This window comes from Periplaneta americana, chromosome 7 (genome assembly GCF_040183065.1).
Source record: "Periplaneta americana isolate PAMFEO1 chromosome 7, P.americana_PAMFEO1_priV1, whole genome shotgun sequence".
NCBI classification, from domain to species: domain Eukaryota; kingdom Metazoa; phylum Arthropoda; class Insecta; order Blattodea; family Blattidae; genus Periplaneta; species Periplaneta americana.
Window position 1 is genome coordinate 178,478,955 of NC_091123.1, and position 18,502 is coordinate 178,497,456.

The 18,502-nt window shown below is 30.6% G+C and overlaps 1 protein-coding gene across 1 annotated transcript in view; it reads left to right on the forward strand.

Annotated features, from left to right (window-relative positions):
- Window positions 1-2,072: 2,072 nt before the first annotated feature.
- LOC138703806 (chymotrypsinogen 2-like) overlaps window positions 2,073-18,502 on the forward strand; it is a 142,618-nt gene continuing 126,188 nt past the window's right edge. Inside the window, exon 1 of the mRNA XM_069831996.1 lies at window positions 2,073-2,095. The gene's annotated coding sequence lies outside the window, so the exon portion shown is untranslated. The remainder of the gene's footprint in view (window positions 2,096-18,502) is intronic.

An 18,502-nucleotide genomic window follows, 5' to 3' on the forward strand; every position in this document is an offset into this window, starting at 1 on the left:
CAGCAATGTTGCAATTAATTTATTATAAACCATCCAAATTATTTACTTCATATTTATTCAGTTTTCAACTAGGACCTCAGCAATTCATTTGTAGTTGAATTCAGCCACATAAAATTGAATTCGTCATGGGATTAAACATTAAATAACCAAAATGAATATAAAGTAACAATATAAAAGAAGAAAATTCAGCATAGGAGTCAAACTTTACACTTTTTAAGGAGTTACGTACAGCTTACAGCAGTAAATATTTGGAAATATTCAATATTTTTTCCTCCATTACTGTAACTTGTACAATAATGAAAATTACTATGTGTAAACACTGTTCTTCTGCTATATGATAAAAATATTTTTGCTATTTAAAAATAATTATTAATATATATTTATTTAAATTCAAAATGCTGGCAGTTCACTGTGCAGTGATGAAGCGTTTCCCTCATAACTCAAAAACTATCCAACATTCTGTGATAAAATTTTGTTTATATATTTATGCATCTCATATCTTCAGTATAATGCAAAATCACTACTCCACCTTTGATAGATTGTCTGATAAAAGAATAAAATCATTTAAAAAAATGGTGATATATCAGTATTTTCTTCTAACACAAGATAACAAAGTATTGTTTATTAAGGAATGTAGTTGAAAGAGCATGATATTGTAAACATGAGTTTCAGCAATAAAATAAAAGAGAGAACATGAAAAGTTAACAAGTTTATGAGTTATGAGAGAAACGTTTCGTAACTGCAGAATGAACTGCCACCATTCTGAATTTTGGAAAAAAAAAATATATATATATATATATATATATATATATATATATATATTTTTTTTTCTCACTCTTCCATCGGTATAGCCTATGTATTGCAGTGTTTGTTATATACCAAAATGAATATAGATAATTTCCCTTTGAACTTGCATTTTCACGAACACCATACTAGAAGTTGTAACGATATAAGACTTGATTTATGTAGATACAAGACTACACAAAACAGTTTTTATTGTATGTCTCTGAAGTTTTATAATAGCTTACCTAACTCAACTAAAAATTTAAATTATGATTCATTCAAATCGTTAATTAAAAGAAAATTGTATGAACACAGTTTGTATAGCATTAATGAATATTTTAACTTGGCAAATATTTTTGTATGATTTTATTTATATTGACGTTGGTAATGCATAATGTATTTATGTCCAAGCAATAAAGTATCTATCTATCTATCTATCTATCTATCTATCTATCTATCTATCTATCTATCTATCTATCTATCTATCTATCTATCTATCTGTCTGTCTGTCTGTCTGTCTGTCTGTCTGTCTGTCTGTCTGTCTGTCTGTCTGTCTGTCTGTCTGTCTGTCTGTCTGTCTGTCTGTCTGTCTGTCTGTCTGTCTGTCTGTCTGTCTGTCTGTCTGTCTGTCTGTCTGTCTGTCTGTCTGTCCGTCCGTCCGTCCGTCCGTCCGTCCGTCCGTCCGTCCGTCCGTCCGTCCGTCCGTCCGTCCGTCCGTCCGTCCGTCCGTCTGTCTGTCTGTCCGTCCGTCCGTCGGTCCGTCCGTCCGTCCATCTCTCTCTCTCTGTCTGTCTGTCTTTCTTTAATCGTAAAAATAATTTTTTTTCATATAGCAGAAGGACAGTGTTTTACACACACCAATTTTCATTATTGTACAAGATATAGTAATGGAGGAGAAAAATGTAGAATATTTGCAAAAATTTTACTGCTGTAAGCTGTACTTAGCCCTTTAATCTCTGTGTAAACTATTGTACAAACAAACTGAGACTGAACTGAAGTGTTTAACGTCAATAACACAAAGACACAATTTTGTATGCGGTAAAATCAGGAGGAACACATGGAGAAGAAACCTTACACATTTGGGAGACAAAATTCGTATAGCTGGAGCTGGGATTTCTTGACCTGCTGTGTGCTTAATGTTGTCATTAATTCTTTAATTTAATACAAGTAGCTTTGAAAGTCAATTTATATCTAATGTACTTCTCTTTTCTCTCAGTGAATTCTGTACTGACACCTGATTGAGTAGAAGCCACAAACGTTCCAGATGTACCTATTGGAAGACACCCTGTATTTAAAGAAGTACGACAGAAAGGTAAGCAATTCTCAATTGACAAAAGTGACTGTTGTAAATTGATGAAACAAATGACAACAAGAAAAACATGAGAACTTTTAACATATTAAGAATGTTTACAGAGAACGATTTTGTTACTTTTTATTGCCGAACGATGGCTTTGCCTACTTAAGTGTAATTTTAAGTGATCCATAGTTTCTTTTAGTTCCTTTTTTTTCTTTTATTATAGACTTATAGCCTGTACTTTAACATTAAGAGTCGACTTTCTGGCGATCTTCTTCCTCTAGGTCTTTCATTTCGTACAGAATGCACTGTCTGCTAACATGTTCATTCCATTTTTTTTATTATCCAATTTAATAAACCCTATTTCACCCTGAGGTATATTAGGGTTATAGTTGGCATCAAAATACATATTTTATAACAAATAAACAATAGTAAAGTGATAATGTAAAATAGTGGTCACAGTTACAATTCACATGAATTATGTATAAGAATGCACCTTAATGAAAGAATGGATCCTGTTAAAGATTAATGAGATGTTTGAGGAATAATCAATGCAAAAGATATACAAGAATGTCTAACCGTTTCAGAGTAAATACACGACCTAAAAAGATAATCAACAGTAGATTAATATAACAAAGTTTGACTTTCACTTTCAAATTAATACTTAATCCATGAACAATGAAACAGTTAAGAGTAATAAAAGGATATTACAAGCAATGATTTACGGTTACAAGTAAAAAACAAGTACAATAATTAAAATAATAAGACAAGTAATGACTTACAACTAACGAATAACGAAATTCTTGAAGGACAATATATAATGGCAGGGGCAATACAACAGATTTAAAATAGTACATTATGCAACGAGCCTATAATGTTAGTAATTAAGACGCGAGTATGTCTGTTTATGAAACGAGTGCAAGCGAGTTTCATAATTTTCATACGAGCGTCTTAATTACCATTATAGGCAAGTTTTATACGGCTTTTTATGCTTGACCATATTTCTAACTTGAAATTATTCAGAAGTATTAATTTTATTCGTATCTGACTGAAGATCGGAAGTGACCTTATGCATAGCTCGTAAATTGTGAGATGTGCGCAGACGCGAAAGTATTGATTTTTTCCGAGGAACAATAATGTCATTGACCTTGATGTAATCTAGAGAATAACATGAACTAATTATGATATAACCTGGAAATTGATTTAGATTTGAGAAACGAGATGACAAATTGAATTTATTTGAATATTATTTACAATTAATGCTAATTATTATAGTAACAGAACATAACCTTCTGCGACAGTATTGGATTTCCAGCCTCCGTGACGTTTCCCTCGTTGTCTTCTTTCGATTGCATATCCGACAATAATCGAAAACCTGAACTTTAATGAATAGGTGTACTTTAATGACATGCATTAAAGGACTGCTACCAGGTGTAAAAATTACTACATTTCGGCATGGTCGAGCATAAACAAATTTAAACAGTAAAGGAATAGTAGAAAAATTGACTTAAAATTACAAGTTAAACACATTCTTTTTAAAGCAATAGGTAACAACAAAGAGATACTAATAACAGTACACTGACTGTAGTTACAGATTAAACACTTTATTTTAAAAACAAACACGCAAAGGATCAATAGCTATTTTCAGGCATTATATACATGGACCACGACTTTAATTCACATCTTCATGACGTTACTTCGTATATTATTTTGCGTTTCAATCTATTTCAACACTATTTATTTTTTACTGTAACAACAAAAATATATTTCATAAAGCCTCAAGGCATTTCTCTATATTTATTGTATCACGATACTCTTTGTCAATGGCAACCTGTAATGGCTATAGGAAGAAATATATAAAAATAAAAATAAAATATCTATTAAACACATTATTTTAGAAGCAATAAATAGCTAGACTAAGAGATGCCTTAAACTTTATGAATTAAATACATTATTTAGTAACAACAATGGCTCAAAATTAGAAATCAAATACCTAACTTTAAAAAAAAATAAAACCTATAGTACAATAATTATAATATGCGAAATTGAAAACTTACAGTTTCATAATAGTTGATTAAAACTAATACGATTTTTTTTTTCCCCGGAATAATTTAACATTTGTTCATTCCATTCTCTTCTTCTCTTGAATACTCATTTTTTTATCCCTTGAATGTTACATTGTTCTCTGGCATCTAAATTCCTTACATGATCGAGTCACAGTCTACTATATACAATCACGAAGCTTGAGTTTTGAGGGTGCTAGAAACAATAGACTGTGACGGTTCTATTTTGCATTGCCTGTAATGAGGCGATATTAGCGATCCTAGTGGTGAGCAACTATCTAATGTTTGCATATTTACTACGTATTGAGCTTCGCGACTGTATATACTAGACTGTGATCGAGTCTTGTTTTCGCAGTTTTTCTCGAAGTGATTTCTTATAATTGTGAGGAGGAATTTTCTAAACCAACCATGATTAATTTGATTCCAGATTAATAGTAATCATTCAGCAATTTTCTCAACATATTTTCTTTAGAATATTGTTTAGGTTATTTAATTTGAAGCTGCTTTTATCCCTGTAGTAAGATAAGAGAGGTCAGTGCAGATGGTAGAGCAATCGTGGCCAGTGTGAACTGTACACGCGGAGAGAAATCATTGACTCACAAGAGATGGCAGCACTTTCTATGTCCGCTCTTATTTTTAACACATTTAGCTGTGGTAAAGACAAATGAAGAGCTTGGAAAAGAAACTTTATATTACTTATAGATTAATCAAAGTGAAGAAATAAAATTAAGGGTAGTTAATTGCTAAGTCATGCGAAAGCAGTGAAAATATAAGTACATTTTATTTTCCCATAGCTTAGGTTCGAATACAACTAACTACGTACTAACGGATACAATCCAAACATAATAGACAACATCATAAAAAAGACAAAACAAAAACTTAACAAACACAAAAACACAACACAAACACAAGTACACAATAAATACATGACACTAACATACGAAAACAAAAGCACACATAAGATCGCATCTTCATTCAGAAAGCAGAAATACAACATAGCATACAGAACAGAAAACTCTCTACAAAGACATCTCAACACACAAAAAACACAAACAAATAAATACGACCACACAGGTGTATACAAACTCAAATGTAATAGTTGCGATAAGTTCTACATAGGACAGACAGGCAGATCATTCCAAACACGCCACAAAGAACACATTAAAGCAATAACCAGAGGACACAATACATCTACATACGCCGATCACATAACCAATGCTAACCATACATACAATAACATAAATACGGACATGGAAATCCTACACATACAACCCAAGAACCAAGAACTCAACACACTAGAATAATACGAAATATACAAACACACTAAAACACACCCTGATCAAATTCTCAACACACAGATCAATTTCAGTACACACACACTATTTGACTCCACTCTTCAACACCTTTCAACAATCAAACACACCCACATAACAGGCAGAGAAGTTCGAGATGACGCCGTGATCTAGTAGGCTCTGAGGATGGTGCGTGAAACACTGAAACAGCTGTAAGCCGTACAAATCTTACATAATTAACACGAGTAAGTCCACTAGTTAATTAATTATATTCAAAAGTAGTGTACGCAAGATTCAAAATGGATATTTTTTTAAATTTATTTGCTTATTATAATATAATATTAAACTGCCCCCCATTGAGGGTAGCCCTTACGGACTCAGTATATCCTCAAAAAAATTATTATACATATTATATAAACATAGATATTAAATTTTAAAGAAGGGAAACAAAGAAAAGGGCGTGAAAAATTACAATTGCTATTAATGTGGCACCATGTGATTAATTAGGATTTGGCAGGATTTTTTAACACAATTATCACAATGTCATCCTTCAGAGATGTTGGCAGAGCAAACTGCCGTCGAAATTCTTCGAAAAAAGCTGGTATAGTCCCTCGAGCACCTATGAGCAAGCCGAATACCTCAACGTGAATTAAGGCATATTTCAGCTTGAAATAGTTGACTGTAGGCTCATAGATCGACTTCTTCTCAAGGTGGACCTCGGCTGACTGATGACATTCTACTTCAAACGTATCGTGGGGTCCACAATGATGCCCTGTTTAGTGTCAGCATTGTACGCTAAAATATCTACTCGTCTCGTTGACCCATTTTCAGCTAGACAGGAGATTTCTTCTTCTACTATCCAGCCCTTATTTCTTAATGCGGCAGCAATTTTTGATCTTACAAGATGATGTCTAGAGTTCCACAAGAGCAAAAAAATTACTCTTACTATTACTATATAAAAATTTAACTACGAGAAGTTCTTATACATTGCATTACTTATTGAAAAAAACTAATATAATTGATTTTAAAGAAATTTTAAATCACATGATTTAGAAGTACTAGAAGGCACTCTTGCCTACCAGAGACAATAGGGTTCTTTTAAAAATTCTAATCTTTGAACATACTAGTACCTATTTGAATTGTTTAATAATAATAGTACATTATGCAACGAGCCTATATTGGTAGTAATTAAGACGCGAGTATGTTTATGAAACGAGCGCAAGCGAGTTTCATAATTTTCATACGAGCGTCTTAATTATCATTATAGTCAAGTTTCATACGACTTTTTATGCTCGACCATATTTCTAACTTGAAATTATTCATAGGTATTCATGTTATTCTTATCTGACTGAGGAGCGGAACTGACCTTATTGTGCAATACCTCGTAAATTGTGAGATGTGCGCAGACGCGAAAGTATTGATTTTTTCCGAGAAACAGATGTCGACATTGACCTTGACATTGAAAAACGAGATGACAAGTTGAATTTATTTGAATATTATTTACAATTAACGCTAATTATTATAGTAGCAGAACTGACTTTGTTTCAAATATAGGTGATTTATTGACTAGGCCTATTGTTGTCTTTCGATTGCATATCCGAGAATAATCGATACTTGCGCTTTCATATTGCTACAATGGTATTTTCTGATTGGTGGACACCTGAACTTTAATGAATAGGTGTACTTTAATGAGGGCCATTAAAGGGCTGCTACCAGGTGTATAATTACTACATTTCGGCATGGTCGAGCATAAAATTATTTTCTCTCTCTCGTATAACGAAATGTAGGTCAGATCGACTTGGATATATTTCAACACACCTGATAGAGTAGCATTACTCTACATCTGGTAAGATGGCCTGAGAATTCCATGAGTCTAGCTTAAGTAGTTTTTCTTCCAAATGTACTAATACTTTAGCTTGGAAAATGTAGGTTTCGGAAAACAGCATTTAAAGTTCAATGTATATACAGGGTGGAAGACAACCTCTGCCCAAAATGAAACTGGAATTAGATCATGAGGAGAGATTTGAAAAATCTAAATGAGTTTTTTTCACCAAAATTCACCGTTTTAGAGGAAATCGTTATGTCTATTAAGCATTTGGCAACATCACGTCTGCTGCAATAACTCCAAGAAAGCGCTGCCTGCAATCCTTACCTTCCTCTCCTCCTCTGCTGTACATAGTCGGTGATATGCTTTGATTCACTCCGTTGCAAGATTTATTTCAACGATTTTGCTATTATTCAGTTTAAATTTATATCTAAACGGTTTAATTTGAGAAAAAAAATTCAAGACATTAACTGTTCAGATTATTTTTGCCTATCTGCTTCTATAACAGTCAGCCATTTTTCTCTCGGGCCATTACCGCAATAGAGCGCTGCAAACATTGGGTAAAGACTATTTTTTTCCTGTTTAACTATGCTTCATCGAAGAAAAGTGTAATAAAAGTTTAGTTATATTTAACATGTAGAATTACCTAAAAAAATTTGGTGCAGACGTAATAAATAAATAAATAAATAGATAGATAGATAGATAGATAGATAGATAGATAGATAGATAGATAGATAGATAGATAGATAGATAGATAGATAGATAGATAGATAGATAGATAGATAGATAGATAGATAGATAGATAGATAGATAGATAGATAGATAGATAGATAGATAGATAGATAGATAGATAGATAGATAGATAGATAGATAGATAGATAGATAGATAGATAGATAGATAGATAGATAGATAGATAGATAGATAGATAGATAGATAGATAGATAGATAGATAGATAGATAGATAGATAGATAGATAGATAGATAGATAGATAGATAGATAGATAGATAGATAGATAGATAGATAGATAGATAGATAGATAGATAGATAGATAGATAGATAGATAGATAGATAGGTAGGTAGGTAGGTAGGTAGGTAGGTAGGTAGGGAGGTAGGTAAATAGGTAAATAGGTAAATAGTTAAATAGATAAATAGATAAATAGATAAATGAATAAATGAACGAGTAAACGAGTAAAGGAATAAGCGAATAAACAAAGGAATGAATAAATGAATTAAAGAAATTAATTAATAAGTAAATAAGTAAATAAATAAGTAAGTCAATAAGTAAGTAAATAAATAAATAAATGAATAAATAAATGAACAATAAATAAATAAATAAATAAGTGAACGAGTAAACGAGTAAAGGAATAAACGAATAAACAAAGGAATGAATAAATGAATTAAAGAAATTAATTAATAAGTAAATAAGTAAATAAATAAATAAGTCAATAAGTAAGTAAATAAATAAATGAATAAATAAATGAACAAATAAATATAAATAAATAAATAAATTAGTTAATTAACGAGTAAACGAGTAAAGGAATAAACGAATAAACAAAGGAATGAATAAATGAATTAATAAATAAGTAAGTAAATAAATAAGTAAATAAATAAATAAATAAACAAATAAATGAATAAATTCATAATAAATGAATAAATAAATGAACGAGTGAACGAGTAAAGGAATAAACGAATAAACAAAGGAATGAATAAATGAATTAATGGATAAGTAAGTAAATAAATAAGTAAATAAGTAAATAAATAAACAAATAAACAAATAAATAAATGAATAAATGCATAATAAATAAATGAACGAGTAAACGATTAAAGGAATAAACGAATAAACAAAGGAATGAATTAATGAATAAGTAAGTAAATAAATAAATGAATAAATAAACAAATAAATAAATGAATAAATGCTTAATAAATAAATAAATAAATGAATAAACGAACGAGTAAACGAGTAAAGGAATAAACGAATAAACAAAGGAATGAATAAATGAATGAATGAATGAATGAATGAATGAATGAATGAATTAATTAATTAATTAATAAGTAAATAAATAAATAAATAAGTAAATAAATAAATAAACAAACAAACAAATAAATAAGTAAATAAATAAATTTAAATCATAGAAATTATAAATTCAATAAAATTTCTTTTTTTTTTAAGACTACAAAAATATTTTTCCATCCATTCCACAAAATGAAAATTTATCTTCTAATTTGGTGTGTAGGCCTACTAAATTATTTAATTTAGGCCTATGTAAGTATTTTGTATAATAAAATTGTTAAAGGAACAACCAATATACTTGATAACAACATTCAAAACATGAAAAAAAAGTAAATTGCTATGAAAGTGAATATAATTTCAATGAAATTAGTATTACGTACGATATACGTATTGGAAATATGTTTTTCTTATATTTCTGAATTTTAGCTGCCGATCAGATTTAGCATAACTGAAAAAATAAATGCAACAAGGTACCAATACGGAATACTTTGAAATGTTGTTGAAAATTAATCAATCGACACGATATCCTATCAATCTCATTATTTTATTGCTATTGCTCTTTCTCAATCGCTTTTATTATAAAAGGCCGTTAGAATGAAAATTATTACAATTCAATGTAATAAATGAAAACGGTTGCGTTGTAATTATCAATTCGTGCGTTTTGTGGTCTCTCGCGTGAGATGCTGTCTTTGTAGAGATTTCGTGATTGTTGTTTTGATCGGATCCATCACATGCCCATTATTTGCACAGGAAATGTTTCGTGCTTGTTTCTTGGCCTTTGAATCGGGTCACGATAGCTTTCTTCTTAATCCGTGTAATTCCAGTCTATCACACGCTAAATGCAGATAATTATCTGCCTATCGCAGCAGTGTAAAATGAAATGTTCAAGGTAACAGATGTGACTGACATCGGATTGTTATTTTCTAGTTGATACTATAATTTATTATCTTGAAATTTCTTTGGTGAAACTTTTACCGAACTTCTATGTCGAATATTATGCATCTGAAAGAAGTTTTAACAGTTAATATAGGCATTTATACAGGAGTTAAGTTATTCAGAACGTCCTATTTATTCTTTCAGCGTGGTTATAAAATCATTTTATGTCTTTAAGTGTTATAGTATCGGAGAAAATTCTGTCATAACAGAGATGATACGATAATTTTCTTATATAGGAACCTATTTAAACAAAATATGATGTTGAATATCTCCAATGGTTATAATTTGAGGCAAATCTTTAGTTTGCATCTCTTTCTGCACAGTTCATGTTTCGTAATATATTTTACTATGGCTTGTGCAGCAAATGCTGCAAACTAAGCCCATAAAAAGTTCAAATAAAAATTGTTCAGACATTTTGTTAGTTATTTGCTTCCATAATAGTGAAACATACTCCCTCTGAATGTTTCTTTTTTGCCAAATACTTTTTCTTGAACCTATCCACCTTCAGTTTTTTTAGTTTGAACGCGAAAACGCAAGTAACAATGTCAGGACGATCAGTGGGTTTTTCATGTGGGAGTAAAGCAGTAGATATTTGAGATTGTTGAGGATTATAGGTGAAAATTTAAAAAAATGTCAGGTTTGCTATGCTTTCGAACAGTAGACATAGCATCTTGGTATAGCTGCTGCATGTAGATCTTCAAATGTAGAGGGTAAAATCATTTTATCCTGGTAAGAGATCTTGCTGAAATGATCGGGAGACTACAAAGTTTTGTAGGCGTCTTATTTTATCAGTAAGTAATACCTTTTGGTCTTTTCTTAGGAATTGTAATTTTTGCGCTTTCTCCAGACAATACTGATCTACCAAATACTGCTGGATTAATTTGTGTAACAATGAATGTTATTCCGTATATTTTCTATAATACAGGCTGTTGTGAGGAATCTATTGCGGAGATGCGGAAAATGAGGCGAATGATTTGTCAGAGTTGTAGAATCTTATATGCGCCATAAATAAAATTGTCCATCGTAAATCGTTAGCAGTTTCAGTGTTTCATTCGTTGCTGGTTGCGGGAAATAAACTTACTCATCACGGTAGCAAGAAGTGAAATGGCATGCTATTTTCCCTACAACAAAATATGCTTGGCAGCGATCACAAATCTAATCGATTAAACCAAAGAAATATGAAATTAATTTTCATGTAGTTTAAAGACGCAGCTAAAATAGGAAGCATGACTCAGTTACTACCAAGGAAAATAAGGAAATCAGACATATAAATATCTATATCACACTGCCATTAAATATATGAAAAAGACCCACATCACTTGATTAATAACTATAAAAGTATTTCATTTTTGTTATCTTACGTAAGTTTTATAGTTTTCAGTAACATATATATAGCTGTTACTCAGTAAATTATAAAAATGAAGATCTAATATAAAATATTCTTTCTCTGCGTCTACTTATATAAAACCCCAAAAGGTTTCACTTTCATATCACCAGTATAGCATTATGTGTTGCATTAACTATAATAGGCCTAATATTTCATTTTTAATGGTAATAATGTCATCAAACATTCTTAAGTTTTGTAGTTCTTAATATCCAATACACAGCTGTACTCGGAAAACTACAGACCAGAGAATCAGACCTGTAAATTATTTTTTATATGTTACAAGAAATTACACAAATGAAGATCGACATATTGACATTATGATGTGAAAGAATCTGAGCCATCTGAACTCTATGTCAGCAATCCTGTAGGTCATGGCCTTCGTGTAATAGTCTATTGTTTATTGTAGTGTGTGTTTTGTTTTATTCTGAAATGCAATTAATTAGTTCTCAAAACTGACGAAAGATGGATTCTGAAAAAAAGGAAAATGATGTAGGAAAATTGACATTTCACTGAAAACCACTATTTTTCTGAAAAACTTTGGGTTCCAAGTATCAAAATTAGGGATCATTTATTAAAATTCGTTCTGTCGTTTTCCCGTAATTTTCATTACCAGTTCAAATTATTTATCTAGATTTTGTTGGATATGATTAATATTGCATGGCAACCAAAATAGAATTTCCGTTTCACAAAGTCCTTTCGTTTTTTCTATTAGTGAAGGTTGAATAGAGACGTTAGGAGTCAAAAGTTAACACACTCTTTCTCGAAGATTTTTCTCGATTTCTTTGCATTCGTGAACGTTGGAGAAATCGCTTCTTCACGAAATATTCCCTCATGCAGTAAAGAATAACATTACAAACTAGTTTCATAATATACTATGTTAATATTAAAAATAATAACGTAGAGAAATTGTCCAAACTTTAAATACATTTTGTTAACACGAATGCAACCGTTATTTATGTAGTCCGCAACTCCTTTGCACGTCATGCTGTGTTGAATAGCCATGCAATTTAATTGGTCACGTAACCGTTCGATGATTAAATTCATTATAGTGGAAATTTATCCAAATTGCATCTCGTCTTAAAATTTTAAAATCACGTTTCTTTAGATTTTTTTGCGGTTAGTAGCATTTAAAATACCGAAGAAGTTAATCGTAGGGTATACTGCATGTAAATCTATTGTAAGCAACTTCCCTACGTGTTGGCAATTCATTATGTATCTCAACATTTGCACGCCAAGTATTTTCTGCAGCATTCTCGGCAGAAGTAAAGGACAAAAGTTACATAACGTTTTGAGTTGACACTGCGGGTTAAATAACACAAGAACTGCATCATCATGACAGTCACATAACCGTTGCTATGTAACCAGAAACTTGGAATTGAGAGAGACTTCTCAGCCTATTAAGACTATGAACAAATGCAGTAAGATTTCTAAGGCTGTTTCTTAGCTTTTACGATTCTATATCTTTAGCTATACAATTCAATCATCATAAATAGTATTACTAGAATTTTTACTGTTGCGAACGACGCGAATATATCTAACAAGCAAAGTTCTGTCTGCTTACGTCACTAGTTGGTAAAATTACGCGAAACAAAACATATACCACTTTAACAATTACGCTAATATTATCAATCTATATTGTTTACTCTATATACACTAGAATACGCTATTTGTACTATTTACACAATGATAAAGAATATAGGCATACACTGAGCATTTATGCAGAGTGTTGTATATTGTATTGTATAACACTACATCCTACTTATTTTGTATATAGTGTATTTGACATTTGGCACTATATTAACTGCAATATTATATTCTAACATCTATTACCGTTATGTATTTTCTTTCTTTCGTTTCTATTATTTTTTTCTTATTATGTATTTTGTGTATGTATCTATGTAAGCCACCTCAAATTGGAAGCTTGCTTCTGTTGGTGGTGGATTTAAATAAATAAATAAATAAATAAATAAATAAATAAATAAATAAATAAATAAATAAATAAATAAATAAGTAATTAAATAAACAAGTAAAAAGTAAGTAAATAAGTAAATAAATAAGTAAATTAGTAGATAAATAAATAATTAAATAAACAAGTAAATAAGTAAGTAAATAAGTAAATAAATAAGTAAATAAGTAGATAAATAAATAAATAAGTAAATAAGTAAGTAAATAAATAAATAAATAAATAAATAAGTAAGTAGGTAAGTAAGTAAATAAATAAATAAGTAGGTAAGTAAGTAAGTAAATAAATAAATAACTAAATAAATAAATAAATAAGTAAGTAGGTAAGTAAGTAAATAAATAAATAACTAAATAAATAAATAAGTAGGTAAGTAAGTAAGTAAATAAATAAATAACTAAATAAATAAATAGGTAATTAAGTAAGTAAATAACTAACTAAATAAGTAGGTAAGTAAGTAAATAAATAAGTAAATAAATAAATAAATAAATGAATAACTAACTAAATAAATAAATAAGCAAATATATAAGTAAATAAATAACTAACTAAATAAACAAAGGTATAAATAAATAAATAAATAAATAAATAAATAAATAAATAAATAAATAAATAAATAAATAAATAAATAAGTAAATAAGTAAGTAAATTAGTAAGTAAATAAATAAATAAGTAAATACGTAAGTAAGTAAGTAAATAAGTAAGTAAATAAATGAGTAAATAAATAAATAAATAAATAAATAAATGAGCTGTCAAAAAGACTGCTTTTCGTCTCTAGAATATGATCTTCCTTCAAACATAAGAATATGATTTTTATTTTTAATACACTAGCATTTGTCCTTCAATATTGTTAACATTTCTTTGATACGAATTGTCTTATTTAACATTAAATTGAGCCACCGGCATAGCTCAGTCAGGTAAGGCGTTTGCCTTCCGGGTCGGGCGCGGGTTCGATTCCCGCTTAGGCTGATTACGTGGTTGGGTTTTTTCCCGAGGTTTTCCCTAAACGTAAGGCAAATGTCAAGTAATCTATAGCGATTCCTCAACCTTGTAGTTGATACAGCGTTGTTAAATAACCGAGTTAAAAGAAACATAAATTTTAATTGTTTAACTCTTATAAGTACTTGTAACTAACCACATCTGCATTTTGCTATTATTATTATTATTATTATTATTATTATTATTATTATTATTATTATTATTATTATTGTTATTACTATTATTATTCAATTGTTTTCACTTTCCTGTTATTTATATTTATGTTTATACTTGTTGAATGGAAGAGAAGGCCTTATGGTCTTAACTCTGCCAGTAAAAATTGAACAATTAAATAAATGAAGTAATAATTTAAATTCTAAGAAAAATCATAGCATCAGTCTTTATCACTAGAATGCACTGTAAACAATCTGTGAGGTCTAGTTTTGAACCATGAATAGAATGTCAATTGTTCTCATTTTTATCCAGGAGCACGCTCACGCGTTTTCAGAATATACTTATGACTCACCTTGTATAATAAAAATAACAGTAATAAACGGCACAAGTAAGACTAATTAAAAATAAAATAATTCTGCCCTAGATGTGGTGAAACTGTAATTCACTTTTATTATAAGTTTAACAGATAATAAAATAGTACATTACGCAACGAGCCTATAATAATATTAATTAAGAATCGAGTATGGATATTTATGAAACTCGCTTGCGCTCGTTTCATAATTTTCATACGAGCTTCTTAATTATCATTATAGGCGAGTTTCATACGACTTTTTATGCTCGACCATATTTCTAACTTGAAATTACCGGTATTCAGATGTATACATTTTATTTGTATCTGACAAGATCAGAAGTGACCTTGTTCTAGGTCGTGAATTGTGAGATGTGCGCAGACGCGAAAGTATTGATTTTTTCCGAGGAACAATAATGCCATTGACCTTGACGTAGTCCCGTTAAACTCGATAATATTATAATGTTATTACCTTGATTATTGAATTCGACATTGAAAAACGAGATGACAAATTTAATTTATTTGAATATTATTTACAATTAACGCTAATTATTATAGTAAGAGAACATAACCTTCTGCGACAGTATTGGATTCCCAGCCTCCGTGACTTTTCGCTAATTCTCTTTCGATTGCATATCCGAGAATAATCGATACTTGCGGTTTTATAACGGTACAAAGCTGACTTGTGATTGGCTGAACACATGTAAGCTGAGTTATCATTGGCTGAACACCTGTACTTTAATGAGTAGGTGTACTTTAATGACATGCATTAAAGGACTGGTACCAGGTGTATAATTACTACATTTCGGCATGGTCGAGCATAAAAATATGTACAGTATAGTACAGTAGTGGCAAAAAAAAAAAAAATCCGGACCGACCCTTGTAGCTGATTTCACAATGACAGCATGATAGAATGGTAACTGAGACTTTCGTGGTTCGAATCCTGCCTGGGAAGGAAACTTTTATTGTTCCTTATTCATATTTATTCCCAGTACTTTTCGATTGCAGCGATATTTTAGTACTTAATTAACTTATTATTCCCAGAACATGAATTTTACCAGCTTATTTTCTAATGGCTTTCGAAATGGGCTACGTCAGCAGTCGAAACTACAACAATTTCAATAGATTACTCGCTATCTTGTGAATGCGGGCGTGGCATGCGCAGTGGCTCATTTCGGGGACTTTGATTACTCCGTCGATCAGGTTTTTTTGCCACTACTGTACATAGGATTTACAGAAATATTCAGTTCGGTATTCATTTATTCATTCAGTCATAGTGTACTGCCCAATGGCAGGTCTTTCACTACAAACCCAGCATTCTCCGGTATTTCCTATTTTCTAACTTCCTCTATGATCCATATGTCTTAATGTCATCTATCATCTGATATCAACTGCCTCGAACTCTCTCCCGTTCACCATTCCTTCTAGTGCATCCTTCAGAAGGCAGCTTCTTTTCAGCCAGTGACCCAGGCAAATCCTTTTCCTCTTCCTGATCAGTTTCAGCGTTATTCTTCCTTCACCCACGCATTCCAACACAGCTTCGTTTCTTATTCTGTCTGTCCATTTCACACGCTTCATCCTTCTCCATATCCACATTTCAAATGCTTCTATTCGCTTCTCTTCACTTCATCGTAATGTCCGTGTTTCTGCCCCATACAATGCCACACTCCACACAAAGCAATTCACTAGTCTCTTGCTTAGTTCTTTCTCTAGAGGTCCGCAGAAGACACTCCTTGAATTCGATATAAGTTAGTGTGTAAATGGGGAGTTCACAACCAGAGTGGACCAAGTCCATCTGGAATAATTCTGAGATATTGAGTTTTAAAGTTCATGGCTCACGCTTAGCAACCTTCACTTTCCATAGTAAATGCTGCCCTCTATGGAGTAGTTTGGTTTATTATATATAATAGATCACAGACACATTACATACAATAATTTTACACAAAGATATATAATTATTTAAATACAATTTCTACGTTTTACCTATTAACATATTTGTTTTGTCTTGCACTAGCTTTCAGTTATTGTGCAAGACTCAACTCATTCTAGAATATTGGTACCATCAGTATTGGTTTACCTTCCTAAGATGTACTTCCCTCTTCACTCTGCAATGTGCAGCTAGCGTATCTAAATCATCTCTAATTCTAGTTTCTTCCATACCTCTTTCCTTACAAAAGTATTTATACAGTTCATACAAGCTCTCTCTCGTAGGTAAGCCTTCATTCCTTAATTTTATTTCATAATATTCTTTTGACGTACCTTCAAAACTATTAAATTTAGAAATAAAAAAGATAGCCAAATAATTTCTAACTAAGTCAAATATGTTATTATCTGTGAGTCTAGACAAAGCGTACCTTCCAAACTTGAATTTATTAGTCAGCTCGGTAACTGTACTTTCCCTTAATGCTTCCTTCCTTCTATTTTTTAATTTTGCAATCTTCTCCGGTATTTTATTTTCCGTGTATTTGTTTATTATTAAGGGATGTTGACTTTCCTCGTATTTCTCCATACATCTACACTTGTTACTTTCTTCCATGCATAATTTTACATCTATAACAAGAAAAAGAAAGAACCATATATACACATACACATACACATACACTACAATTGTTTCACTATTTATTTATATATTTCTTAATTACTTTCGTTCACATCTATTTCCTTTATTCTATCCATTCTAATTTTTTTAACCAAAAAAAGATATAAACCTAATTGCTTTTGCAATTTTATGTTATTAATGTTCATGAGCTTTTTTATAGCTATTTCTTTATTTATTTGAAGGAATTTTTCTTTTATAAATTTCTTACGTATATCTTCAGTATTTTGACACTCAAGAACAATGTGAATGTCATCTTCTCTCCTTCCACACAATGGGCATGTGCCTTGAGGTATATTGCCTCTATTATTTCTTAATTTCCAAATCCCCAGTCTAAACCAAGCTAGTCCAAATCTTTCCTTCATATTCACATTTTCTATATATGTACTCCTTCCCCATATTTTTTTATATTCATTAAAAAATATTAGGGATCGCATTTCATTGTTACTACTGAAATCATTTTGCCTAGTTATATTTTTACATCTTGATTTAATTAGATTTAGGCTTGCTGACATATTTCTTGTAGCTAAACTATTCCATAACCACCCTAGCCCAATTTTAAAGATGTAATTTTTAATATTCATTATTGCTTTATTTGTCGTATTATCAATTTGATTTAGTAAATATTGTTTCATCAACTTATTTTGCTCACTTTGGAGTCTTTTAATTAAGTATTTTGTGCTTCTGACTAATATTGTGCTCATGATACTATCCATTCCCATTTCTATTCTAGCAGCATTATTTGAAGAATTTGAACTAATATTTAATACTTTTTTACAATAAGTTGCTCTTATTCTATTTAATTTCATTATAGCTTTATCTTCTAATCCCCATATCTCACATCCATATAATAAT